At 41.1% G+C, this 10,496-nt stretch overlaps 2 pseudogenes; both read right to left on the reverse strand.

The window, feature by feature from the left end:
• Nucleotides 1-1,182: 1,182 nt before the first annotated feature.
• On the reverse strand, nucleotides 1,183-6,946 carry LOC123783067 (GPI alpha-1,4-mannosyltransferase I, stabilizing subunit pseudogene; annotated as a pseudogene).
• A 2,438-nt stretch (nucleotides 6,947-9,384) lies between these two features.
• LOC123783066 (small ribosomal subunit protein RACK1 pseudogene) lies at nucleotides 9,385-10,275 on the reverse strand (annotated as a pseudogene).
• Nucleotides 10,276-10,496: the final 221 nt, after the last annotated feature.

A 10,496-nucleotide genomic window follows, 5' to 3' on the forward strand; every position in this document is an offset into this window, starting at 1 on the left:
TATTCCTCTCAAACTCTTCCAAAAAATAGAAAAGGAAGGAAAACTTCCAAATTCATTCTATGAGGCCAGCATTATCCAGATACCAAAACCAGACAAAGACACCACAAAGAGAGAGAACTACAGGCTAATATCTCTGATGAACATAGATACAAAATCCTCAACAAAATACTAGCAAACTCAATCTAACAACACATTAAAAAAATCATTCACCACAATCAAGTGGAATTTATTCCTGGGTTGCAAGGGTGGTTCAATATTTGCAATCAATCAATGTGACACATCAATCAAAGAAAGGAGAAGAATCATATAATTATTTCAATAGACATAAAAAGGCACTTGACAAAGTACAACATCCACTCATGATAAAAACCCTCAACAAAGTAAGATTAGAGAGAACATACCTCAACATAATACAGGCCATTAATGAAAAACTCATCATCATCCTCAATGGGGAAAAGCTGAGAACCTTTCCCCCAAGGTCAGGAACAAGACAAGGATGTCCATTCTCACCAATTTCATTCAACATTTTATTCAACTGGAAGTCTTAGCCACAGCTATAAGATAACAAAAAAATAAAAGGCATTCAAATCAGTAAGAAAGAAGTAAAACCTTCACTCTTTACAGATGACATGAAACTATATATAGAAAACCTGAAAGACAACACCAAAACACTCTCAGAACTGATAAACAAATTCTGTAAAATCACAGGACACAAAATCAACATACAGAAATCTGTTGCATTTCTATACACCAATAATGAAACAGCAGAAAGTGACATTAAGAAAATAATCCCATTCACAATTGCAACAAAAATGATATGATATCTAGAAATAAACCTCACTAAAAAGGTTAAAGACCTGCACTCTGAAAACTATAAAACACTGATGAAAGAAATTGAATACTATACAAAGAAACGGAAAGACATTCCATGCCCGTGGATTGGAAGAAAAAATATTGTTAAAATGTCTCTACTACCCAAACCATCTACACATTTTTTCGTCCAAATTATTTTATTCTAATTTATAATGATTTTCTCAATTTTTAACTGAAATTAAAATGTTTTTATTTACAAAATGAGAATAATTTGTCTCTAATGCAGAAAGTATTCATTTTCCTAACTGAAATGAAGATATGTAAATAAGTCTTATTTAGGTTCATAGAAAGTTTTTAACGCCATAAAACTTATAGGGGAAAATGGCCATATTTGAAAACGGCCACAGGGATCAAAATAGGACACAGAATGGTAATGAGCAATCATAGAACATACCAGAGGGTATATATAGTCAATCTCACTGGAACCTGTAGAGTCACGTTCTTACATACTGATTTATATCTCATATTGTTCCATTGGCAGATATCCTTACTCTTTAAAGCCCAAGGAGATGCTACTTCTGAGTGAGGCCAGCATTTCGAAATTGGAAACTCTTGGTCACAATACATCAAGAAATCAGGGTTCTTGACCACAATAAAGGTTTTTCCATCTTTACTTTGTGGCCAATGATAGCAGTAGTGCACAGGCAAAAAGGCTTGGAAATGATGCACTGTGAATCTTGTCTGGCATAAATTAGAACTTTAGATTACTTGGACAAATAATTGGGAGCTTCTATATAAAAATTCTCCGAAACCATCACTGCCTCTGTTATGTTTGTCTCTCGAAATGAAGCCAACTCATATGGACGCACAAAAAGTCCTGTCAGGATGTACTGTTTAGTCAAGAGGCAGCAGGTCTACAAGTCCTCAGTATTTTCTCCAAATTTCACTTTTACTAAAAGGTCGCTATGGGAACCATCTTTTAAAACTTCTTGCCTCAGAATAATTTCAGATCAAGTGGCCCTTGTGCCAGGATCGTTGGAGGTGGCAGTGAAGACTGTGGCTGGTGTGTTGGTAAGCCCAGCCACGTCCCAGAGGAGCAGCTGGGCCACCACCTGGATGTCTATAGCCCTGGCATCCGGGACACTGGAGAATGTGCTCCTGAGGGGAGGGCATGGGGAAGAAAGGCGGATGGAGGAGCCTGTGCACAAGTTGTGCTGCCACGGAATTAGTGACCACCACAGAAGACTCAGTGACACCTCCCTAAGGTCCTGCCATTCCTGGCTCCCTCCGGCTCTGGCCCCTGAAAGTTCCAGTGTTGAGGGAGGCAGCAGGCCCAGAATCCTTGTTCGCTCCCTCCCTGCCCCATGCACTCTATACATTGAATGCAATCCCTATCAAAATACCAACAGCATTTTTCACAGAACTAGAACAATCCTAACATTTGTATGGAACCACAAAAGATACCAAATAACCAAAGCAATCTTGAAAAAGAAAAGCAAAGCTGGAGACATCACAATTACAGACTTCGAGTTATAATACAAAGCTGTAGTGATCAAAACAGTATGGTACCAGCACAAAAATAGACACACAGATACAGAACTGAATAGACAATCCAGGAATAAACCCACAATTATACGGTCAATTAATCTCTGACACAGCAGGAAAGACTATCCAATGGGGGGAAAACAGTCTCTTCATCAAACGGTGTTGGGAAAACTGGACAGCAGTGTGCAAAAGAATGCAACTGGACCACTTTCTTACACCATACACAAAAATAAATTCGGAATGGGTTAAACTCCTAAGTGTGAGACCTGAAACCATAAAAATCCTAGAAGAGAGCATAGGCAGTAATTTCTCTGACATCAGCGGTAGCAACATTTTTCTAGATAGGTTCCCTGAGGCAAGGGAAACAAAACCAAAAATAAACTATTGGGACCACATGGATACGGAAAGCTTCTGCACAGCAAAGGAAACAATCAACAAAACTAAAAGGCAACCTATGCAATGGGAGAAGATATTTGCAAAGGACACATCTGATAAAGGGTTAGTATCAGAGCATATAAAGAACTTATCTAACTCAACCCCCCCCCAAATGATAATCCTATTAAAAATGAGTAGAAGAGTTGGGCAGACATTTCTCCAAGAAAGACATGCAGATGGCCAACAGACACAGGAAAAGATGCTCAACATCATTCATCATCAGGGAAATACAAAACAAAACACAATGAGATATCACCTCACACCTGTCAGAATGGTTAAAATAAAAAACACAGGAAATAACAAGCATTGATAAGGATGTGGAAAGAAAGGAACCCTCTTACACTATCGGTGGGAATGCAAACTGGTAAAGCCACTGTGGAAAACAGTATGGAGGTCCCTCAAAAAATTAAAAATTGAACTACCATATGGTCAAGTAATTCCACTAATGGGTACTTATCCAAAGAACATGAAAACACAAATTTAAAAAGATATATACACCCCTATGTTTACTGCAGAATTATTTACAATAGCCAAATTATGGAAGGAGCCCAGTGTCCACTAATAGATGAATGGATAAAGATGTGATATGGGGCACCTGGCTGGCTCAGTTGGTAGGGCATGCAACTCTTGATTTCAGAGTCATGAGTTCAAGCCACATGTTGGGGGTAGACTTTACTTACAAAAAGAAGTGGGGTGTGGGGGGGGTGGGTATGTGTGTGTGCCAGAATATTATTCAGCCATAAAAAGAATGAAATCTTGTCATTTGCAAAAACATGGATGGCTCTAGAGAGTACGATGCTAAGTGAAAGAAGTCAGTCAGAGAAAGACAAGTACCATATGATCTCACTCGTCTGTGGAATTTAAGAAACAAATGAACAAAGAAAAACAACAAACCAAAAAAACAGACTCTGGGGTGCCTGCATGGCTCAGACAGTTAAGCATCTGACTCTTGGTTTTGGCTCAGTTCATGATCTCAGGGTTGTGAAATCAAGCCCCATGCTGGGCTCCATGCTGAGCGCGGAGTCTTATTGAAATTCTCTTTCTCCCTCTCCTTCTGTCCCTCTCCCTGCTCGCTCTCTCTCTCTTTCTCTAAATAAAATAAATAAAATCTTTTTTAAAAAATTATCTTTAAACAACAACAACAACAAAAACCAGACTCTTAACTGTAGAGAACAAACTGACCGTTACCAGAGCGGAGGGGGGTGGGGGGGTGGGGGGGTGGGTTAGATGGGTGATGGAGACAAAGAATGCAGGTGTTGGGACGAGCACTGAGTAATGTATAGAATTGTTGAATCACTATACTGTACACCTGAAACTAATGTAACACTGTATATTAAGTATACTGGAATTAAAATTAAAATTAAAAAAAAAAAACTCCAATGAGATACCCCCTCATACCAATTCCTACATTTTGGCTACTATCAAGAAAAAAAAAACAAAACAGAAAATAACAAGCGTTGGTGAGAGTGTGGAGAAATTAAAGCCATTCTGCATTCTTGATGGGAATAAAAAATGGCACAAACGCTGTGGAAACCAGAATGGAGGTGCCTCAAAAAATTAATAATAGAATGACCCTATGACCCAGCAGTTCCACTTGTAGATATATACCAAAAAGAACTGAAAGCAGGATCTCAAAAATATACTGGTACATTCCTGTTCATAACAGTGCTCTTCACCACAGCTAAAATGTGGAAGCAAGCCAAGTGTCCACTTGAAGGACAAATAAGCAAAATGTGATATAATCCAAACAATGGAATGTTATTCAGCTTTAAAAATGAGGAACTTTCTGATATATCTACAACATGGATAACCTTGAGGACATTATGCTAAGTAAAATAAAACAATCACAAAAAGACAAATACTGGGACGCCTGGGTGGCTCAGCTGGTTAAGCATCTGCCCTCGGCTCAGATCATAATCCCGGGGTCCTGGGATCGAGTTCCGCATTGGGCTCCTTGCTCAGCAGGGAGCCTGCTTCTCCCTCTGCCCGCCACTCCCCCTGCTTGTGCTCTCTGTCTCTCTCTCTGACAAATAAATAAAATCTTTTTTAAAAAAGGAGGAAAAAGACAAATACTGACTGATTCCACTTATATGAGGTATCTAGATTAGTCAAAATCACAGAGACAGAACTAAGAATGGTGGTTGTCGGGGAAAAGGGGGGTTATTGTTTAATGGGTATAGAGTTTCAGTTTTACAAGATTTTCCTCTTGTCATAGAGATGGATGGTGGGGACGGTAGCACAACATTATGAATGTATTTAAGGCCACTGAACTGTACAATTAAAAGGGTTACGGTGGTAAATTTTGTCATGTGTATTTTACCACAATAAAAAAAAACTTGAAAAAATATCTTTATGATCCATCTTTTTCTCTTAATTCCCACTACTGTTACTTAAGTCTGGCCAGGGGTCAACAACAGACCAGCCACAGGCTGAATCCAGGCCAGAGACATGGTATTTTTTTCTTTAATTAGTTGCCAATATAAAAACTGGGAGTCTCCAGATACATTTTCCACTTAGGAGAACCAAGCTTATTTGGAGAAATGACAGTTCCAAGTTTGGGCAGGAAATTTTAAAAGATAAGCGGGGACATCTTATCATACAAGATACGGCAGAAGTTACTAACTTCTTTAACTTTGGGTTGTGCCAAATGACTCAGGGGCCAACTTGCAGAGGCTCATATGTATAAAATGTGAGATGATTTTATCATCAACAAGAAGAACCGCAATATATAAAAAACCATCAAATATATTTAAGTCTTTGAGTTCATAATCATAATAAAAACAATTAATTGATAACCAGGGAAGATGCTTGGGAATTAGCTCATTATTTTGAAACTGCCTAGGTAAAGGGAAAGAGTCAAGCACTCTTCCTGCCATCCCTAACCAAAGTACACTGCTAAGTAACCAAGTAAGGGATAAGGGAAAGTTTCTCTTTACAGGAGTATTGTAGCTACTAAGTGATGAGGTTCTTACGTGCACACACACGCTACATACATAGATAATTGATATAATAGAAAATCGCTATTCTGCAACCTCAAAAAACTAGTTGAACCAGATATTCAATATGAATGGATGCTAATATTATAGAAAAAAGAGACATCACATCGCAGGTCTCCTGGCGCATGAAAGACCCCAATGACACTTATGTAGTAGGTTTGCCCAAAACAGCTGAGCTGAAATGTGATCAAGCTTCTATATCTGACTACCAGTTGACAAAAAATACAGAGGAAAGGTGAAAATATTAAATGATACTTTAAGGATGCCATCAGAAAAATCCAGGCTCTGGAAAATTTTACAGAACAAACATCCCAGTTTCTTCAATACATGAAAAAAATGCAAGACGCTCATGGAGGATTATCTCCTAAATCTCAATAGCACTGGGGTTTGAAGCACAGACTTCAAGCAACAGAGTGTCTTCGACACAAGTACTGCCTTTGCCATTTATCAGCCGTTTGCATGGAGAAATTAATTTAACCTCTTTAAGTTTAGGCTTCTTTATCTATAAAATGGTAATACTAATAGCAAGTATCTCATAGAGTTGGGAGGATTGAGATAATGGACATAAAACATTTAGCTCATTGCCTAACTTATGCTACATGCACAATAAGTTATTTTTATAATCTTCATCATTAAAGAATGTGTGCTGAATGATTAAATGAATGAGTAGAATTATTTGGCTAAAAACACTGAATATGAACTATTTTTAGCGGATAATGTTGGCCATGTCATTGACTCAATATCTATTGGGCCCTGGAGCTGGTGCAGAAGGTCCAAAAATGAGTAAGGTGTGACCTCTACACTTGGACTTCTGCCTTGTCAGAAAGAAATCCTCCATGTCTGAACCCCAAGGAATACTTACTAATGAGGATGTCAAGGCCCCTCTAACAGTCTGCTGAGAAGAACTTTCAGAATAGAGGACTATCATTCATTGTTCTTTCCTACAGAACCTGGTCGAGGGGTGAGTAATGCTCATTGTCACGACTGTCCTCTGCAATATTGAAACACTTCAGAACTATTAACATTCTTAACAGACCTTGGCTGCTTTCATCTGGCTCTTTTCTGCTCTTGTCCCTCCCACCTGTTCCTCCTTTCCGTCCTCAAGGTTTCCTTCTGCTGCATACACTGCCTAAGGATCAAAAGACAGACCTCGCCATCAGTATGACTCGGACAGAAGAAAATAAGCAAACAGAATGTTGCCAGAATGTTAAGAGAACAAGTACTTCCTCTTTAGAGAAGAGACAACTGACCTACTTAAAAGCTGAGATCGGAATGACTAATGCAGTACAGACAGTTCCCACCTTATAAACACTCAACTTACAAATGACCCAGACACACATTACTGTCCTGCCCCTGCCCCAGCCCCAACCCAAGAAGCTGCTGTTATCATGGGCCGCTAGGTCCAGGAATGGGGAAAAAATGAAGATTTTATGCAATCAGGGGATTCAAAATAAAATGGAAAAATTGAGGCAAGAATAGCTTGCTTTCCCAACCATATCTCAAGTTTATTCACTTAACTCTGTTTTGCTGCCTAAAATTCTATATTATAGAGAGTCATGATTAGCAAGCAGGGCTTTTTAAGAAGGCAACTACTTCTAATGGGAGTTTTTGCAATCCTCCATTACTTTCAGTAATTTTTCACTAATGATATGAGAGATTCTTAATGTCAGGTTTTTTTTTAATGTCAGTATTTTTAAGCAGACAGGAAGATTGCCCTGATTTCGTCAACCGCATTAGGTAGTCGGCACCGTAGGCACAGCCCCTGAGCAAGCGAAGGTCCTTATAAGTCTAATTCACAGCCACCACATGTAGGAAACCCAACCACCATTTGTACATGTAATACAACAGGAAAGGAACCCCCTGGAGTTCTTATTTGGGGGGGGTCTCTAAGATGGATGACGTAGACTGAGATGGCCCACAGCAAAGCCTACGCCCTGGAGGAATGCCAACCAAAGTAAGAGAGGCCAACAGACAAAGAGAAGCCGATCTGAAAAATGTATAAGGAAACAGACACAGAGAAAAAGAAAGAGAAGGTGGGAAAAAAATTCTGCTGAAGTCGTTTGAACTCCTAGAAATTATGGACTTCCTAGTTACACAAGTCAATACGGTCTTAAAGTGCTTAATAAACTCTCAACGGTGTTTTTTGTCCCTTATAAACAAAAGCCCCAGAAGAGCTTCATTCTCAGACCCACTGGTTTACTTTCTGGCTTGTCTCTCCCTGACCACTCCGCAGGCATTCACCTGGTTCCCTAGAGTAGTGACCTCTCTCCTCAGGGGCTCGTCTTCCAAAGGCAGCTCCGAAAGTGAGACTGGCCAGTTGCCCAGGTCAGCTTCTCCCCCTGGAGCTGGCCTACAAAGGGGGAATGCCACACTTCTAGGTGCAACTTCCTTTCCTAATTATGTGATCCAGGCCCTCATTTTCCTGCTGTGTTGTTGGAGGCACCCTGAACAGTACTAAATGGAATTCCAAATACTTCTCAACAGCTTTTGAAAACAGTGGAGATACGCCGTGAGGGTCCCCAGAGCTGGTCTGCAAATATTTGCGTTGGTAGAATAAGTGAAGTTGAACACTCGGTTACTATGGGTAACCAATGGGCATTTGTTTATTTCATTTCAGGTTTGAGCTAAGGTTTTTGCCAACTTTATTTCAATGTAGTTCGTGTAGTCATTTCCCAAAAATTACATGACCTTCTAGGATCTTCTTAGATTTTTTAACATTTTATGACAAGGGGGGAAAAAAGAAAAAAAAGGAAAAGACAGAGAGAGACCATATTTAATTCTACCTTTCTTTAACAAAAATTTTTTTTTAATTTATTCATTTGAGAGAGCATGCAAGGAAGTACAAGCAGGGGGGAAAGAGGAGGGGCAGAGGGAGAGGGAGACACAAACTCCCTGCTGAGCAGGAAGCTGCACACGGAGGGGGCTCCATCCCAGGACCCTGGGATCATGACCTGAGCCGAAGGCAGACGCTTAAACAACTGAGCCATCCAGATGCCCTTAATTCTACCTTTCCTTTCTTTCTTTTTTTTTTCCTAAGATTTTATTTATTTATTTATTTGACAGAGAGAGCGAGAGAGCACAAGCTGGGGGGAGCAGCAGAGGGAGAAGCAGACTCCCCGCTGAGCAGGGAGCCCGATGTGGGGCTTGATCCCAGGACCCTGGGATCATGACCTGAGCCGAAGGCAGACGCTTAACCAACTAAGCCACCCAGGCGCCCCATGATTCTACCTTTCTAAAATAAGTATTTCCCGGGCACCAGGGTGGCTCAGCCGTTAAGTGACTGCCTTCGGCTCAGGTCATGATCCCAGTGTTCTGGGATCAAGCCCCACATCGGGCTCCCTGCTCAGCGGGAAGCCTGCTTCTCCCTCTCCCACTCCCCTCTTGCTATCTCTCTGTCAAATAAATAAAATCTTTAAATAAAATAAAATAAAATAAAATAAAATAAAATAAAATAAAATAAAATAAAATAAAATATTTCCTTCCAGTTTGCACCTAATGTATTTTTTTTTATTTTAAAAGTCAGAAAACCATTTGTTTTTTCTTTTGATTTCTAAAGCTCCGCCATAGATTTCTAATGGTTGCTGATGGTCACCTGCTACGTGAGCTCCTGGTAGCCGGCAAACAATCTGGCCATCAGCAGACGGGGCCAGAGAGGTACACTGGGGTTGCTTCGCCTTGCTGCTAGTACTGATAACTTCCTGCTTCAGTTTGTCTACAACGATCTTGCCTTCTAAGTCCCAGATCTTGATGCTGGGGCCCATGGCAGCATAGAGCCCGATCGGTTAGGACTGAAGCCCAGGGCACTGATGATGACCCCACCACCTAGAGTACAAAGATGCTTGCCTTTGTGGAGGTCCCGCAGCATGGCCTGGCCCTCCTTCCCTCCAGAAGCACAGAGGGATCCATCTGGAGACACAGTCACAGTGTTCGAGTACCCTGTGTGAACAACGTGATTGGTCTTCAGCTTGTAGTCTGCCTCATTCCATACACTGACCAGCTTGTCCCAGCCACAGGGGACGATGACAGGATTGCTGCTATTGGATGAGAAGCAGACACAAGACACCCACTCCGAATGGCTCTCATCCTGGACAGTATATTTGCATACACCCAGAGTATTCTACTGCTTGATGGTTTTATCTATGGGGCCAGAGACAATTTGCAGGGTTGTCAGAGGAGAACACCCCACTCAGCACATCCTTGGTATGGCCTTCAAATCTGCGTGTGGTGGTACCCGTTGTGAGATCCCAAAGCCGAAGGGCTCCCTCACAGGAGCCTGTGAGGGCAAACTGGCCACTGAGGAGATGACCCTGAGAAGCATGCAGTGGATGCCCTAGTTAGTCTCCTCCCTGGTCAGCTTCTATGTGATGATGGTCTTATCTCAAGAGGCAGACAGTATCATGTCCAGGAACTGGGGAGTGATGGGAATCTGCGTCAACCAGCCATTGTGGTCCTTGAGGGTACCACAAAGTGTCATCTGCTCAGTCATGGCGGTGGCGAGAGTGGCTGTCCCCACAGTGATAAGGATGGATCTGCATGGTTCAGAGGGACTAGCACGATGACAGCTCAACCACGGCCCTACTGAGGAATAAAGAGCTGCATCTGATATATTTCTATTTTTCCACATGTAGAATCCCAGTGATATAACTGTCTGCTTTTTCACTTATATTAAAAAGTAAAAGCTTTGGGTGCCTGGGTGGCTCAGTCAGT

This window comes from Ursus americanus, chromosome 6 (genome assembly GCF_024610735.1).
Source record: "Ursus americanus isolate L20-20 chromosome 6, mUrsAme1.1.p, whole genome shotgun sequence".
In the NCBI taxonomy this organism is placed as follows: domain Eukaryota; kingdom Metazoa; phylum Chordata; class Mammalia; order Carnivora; family Ursidae; genus Ursus; species Ursus americanus.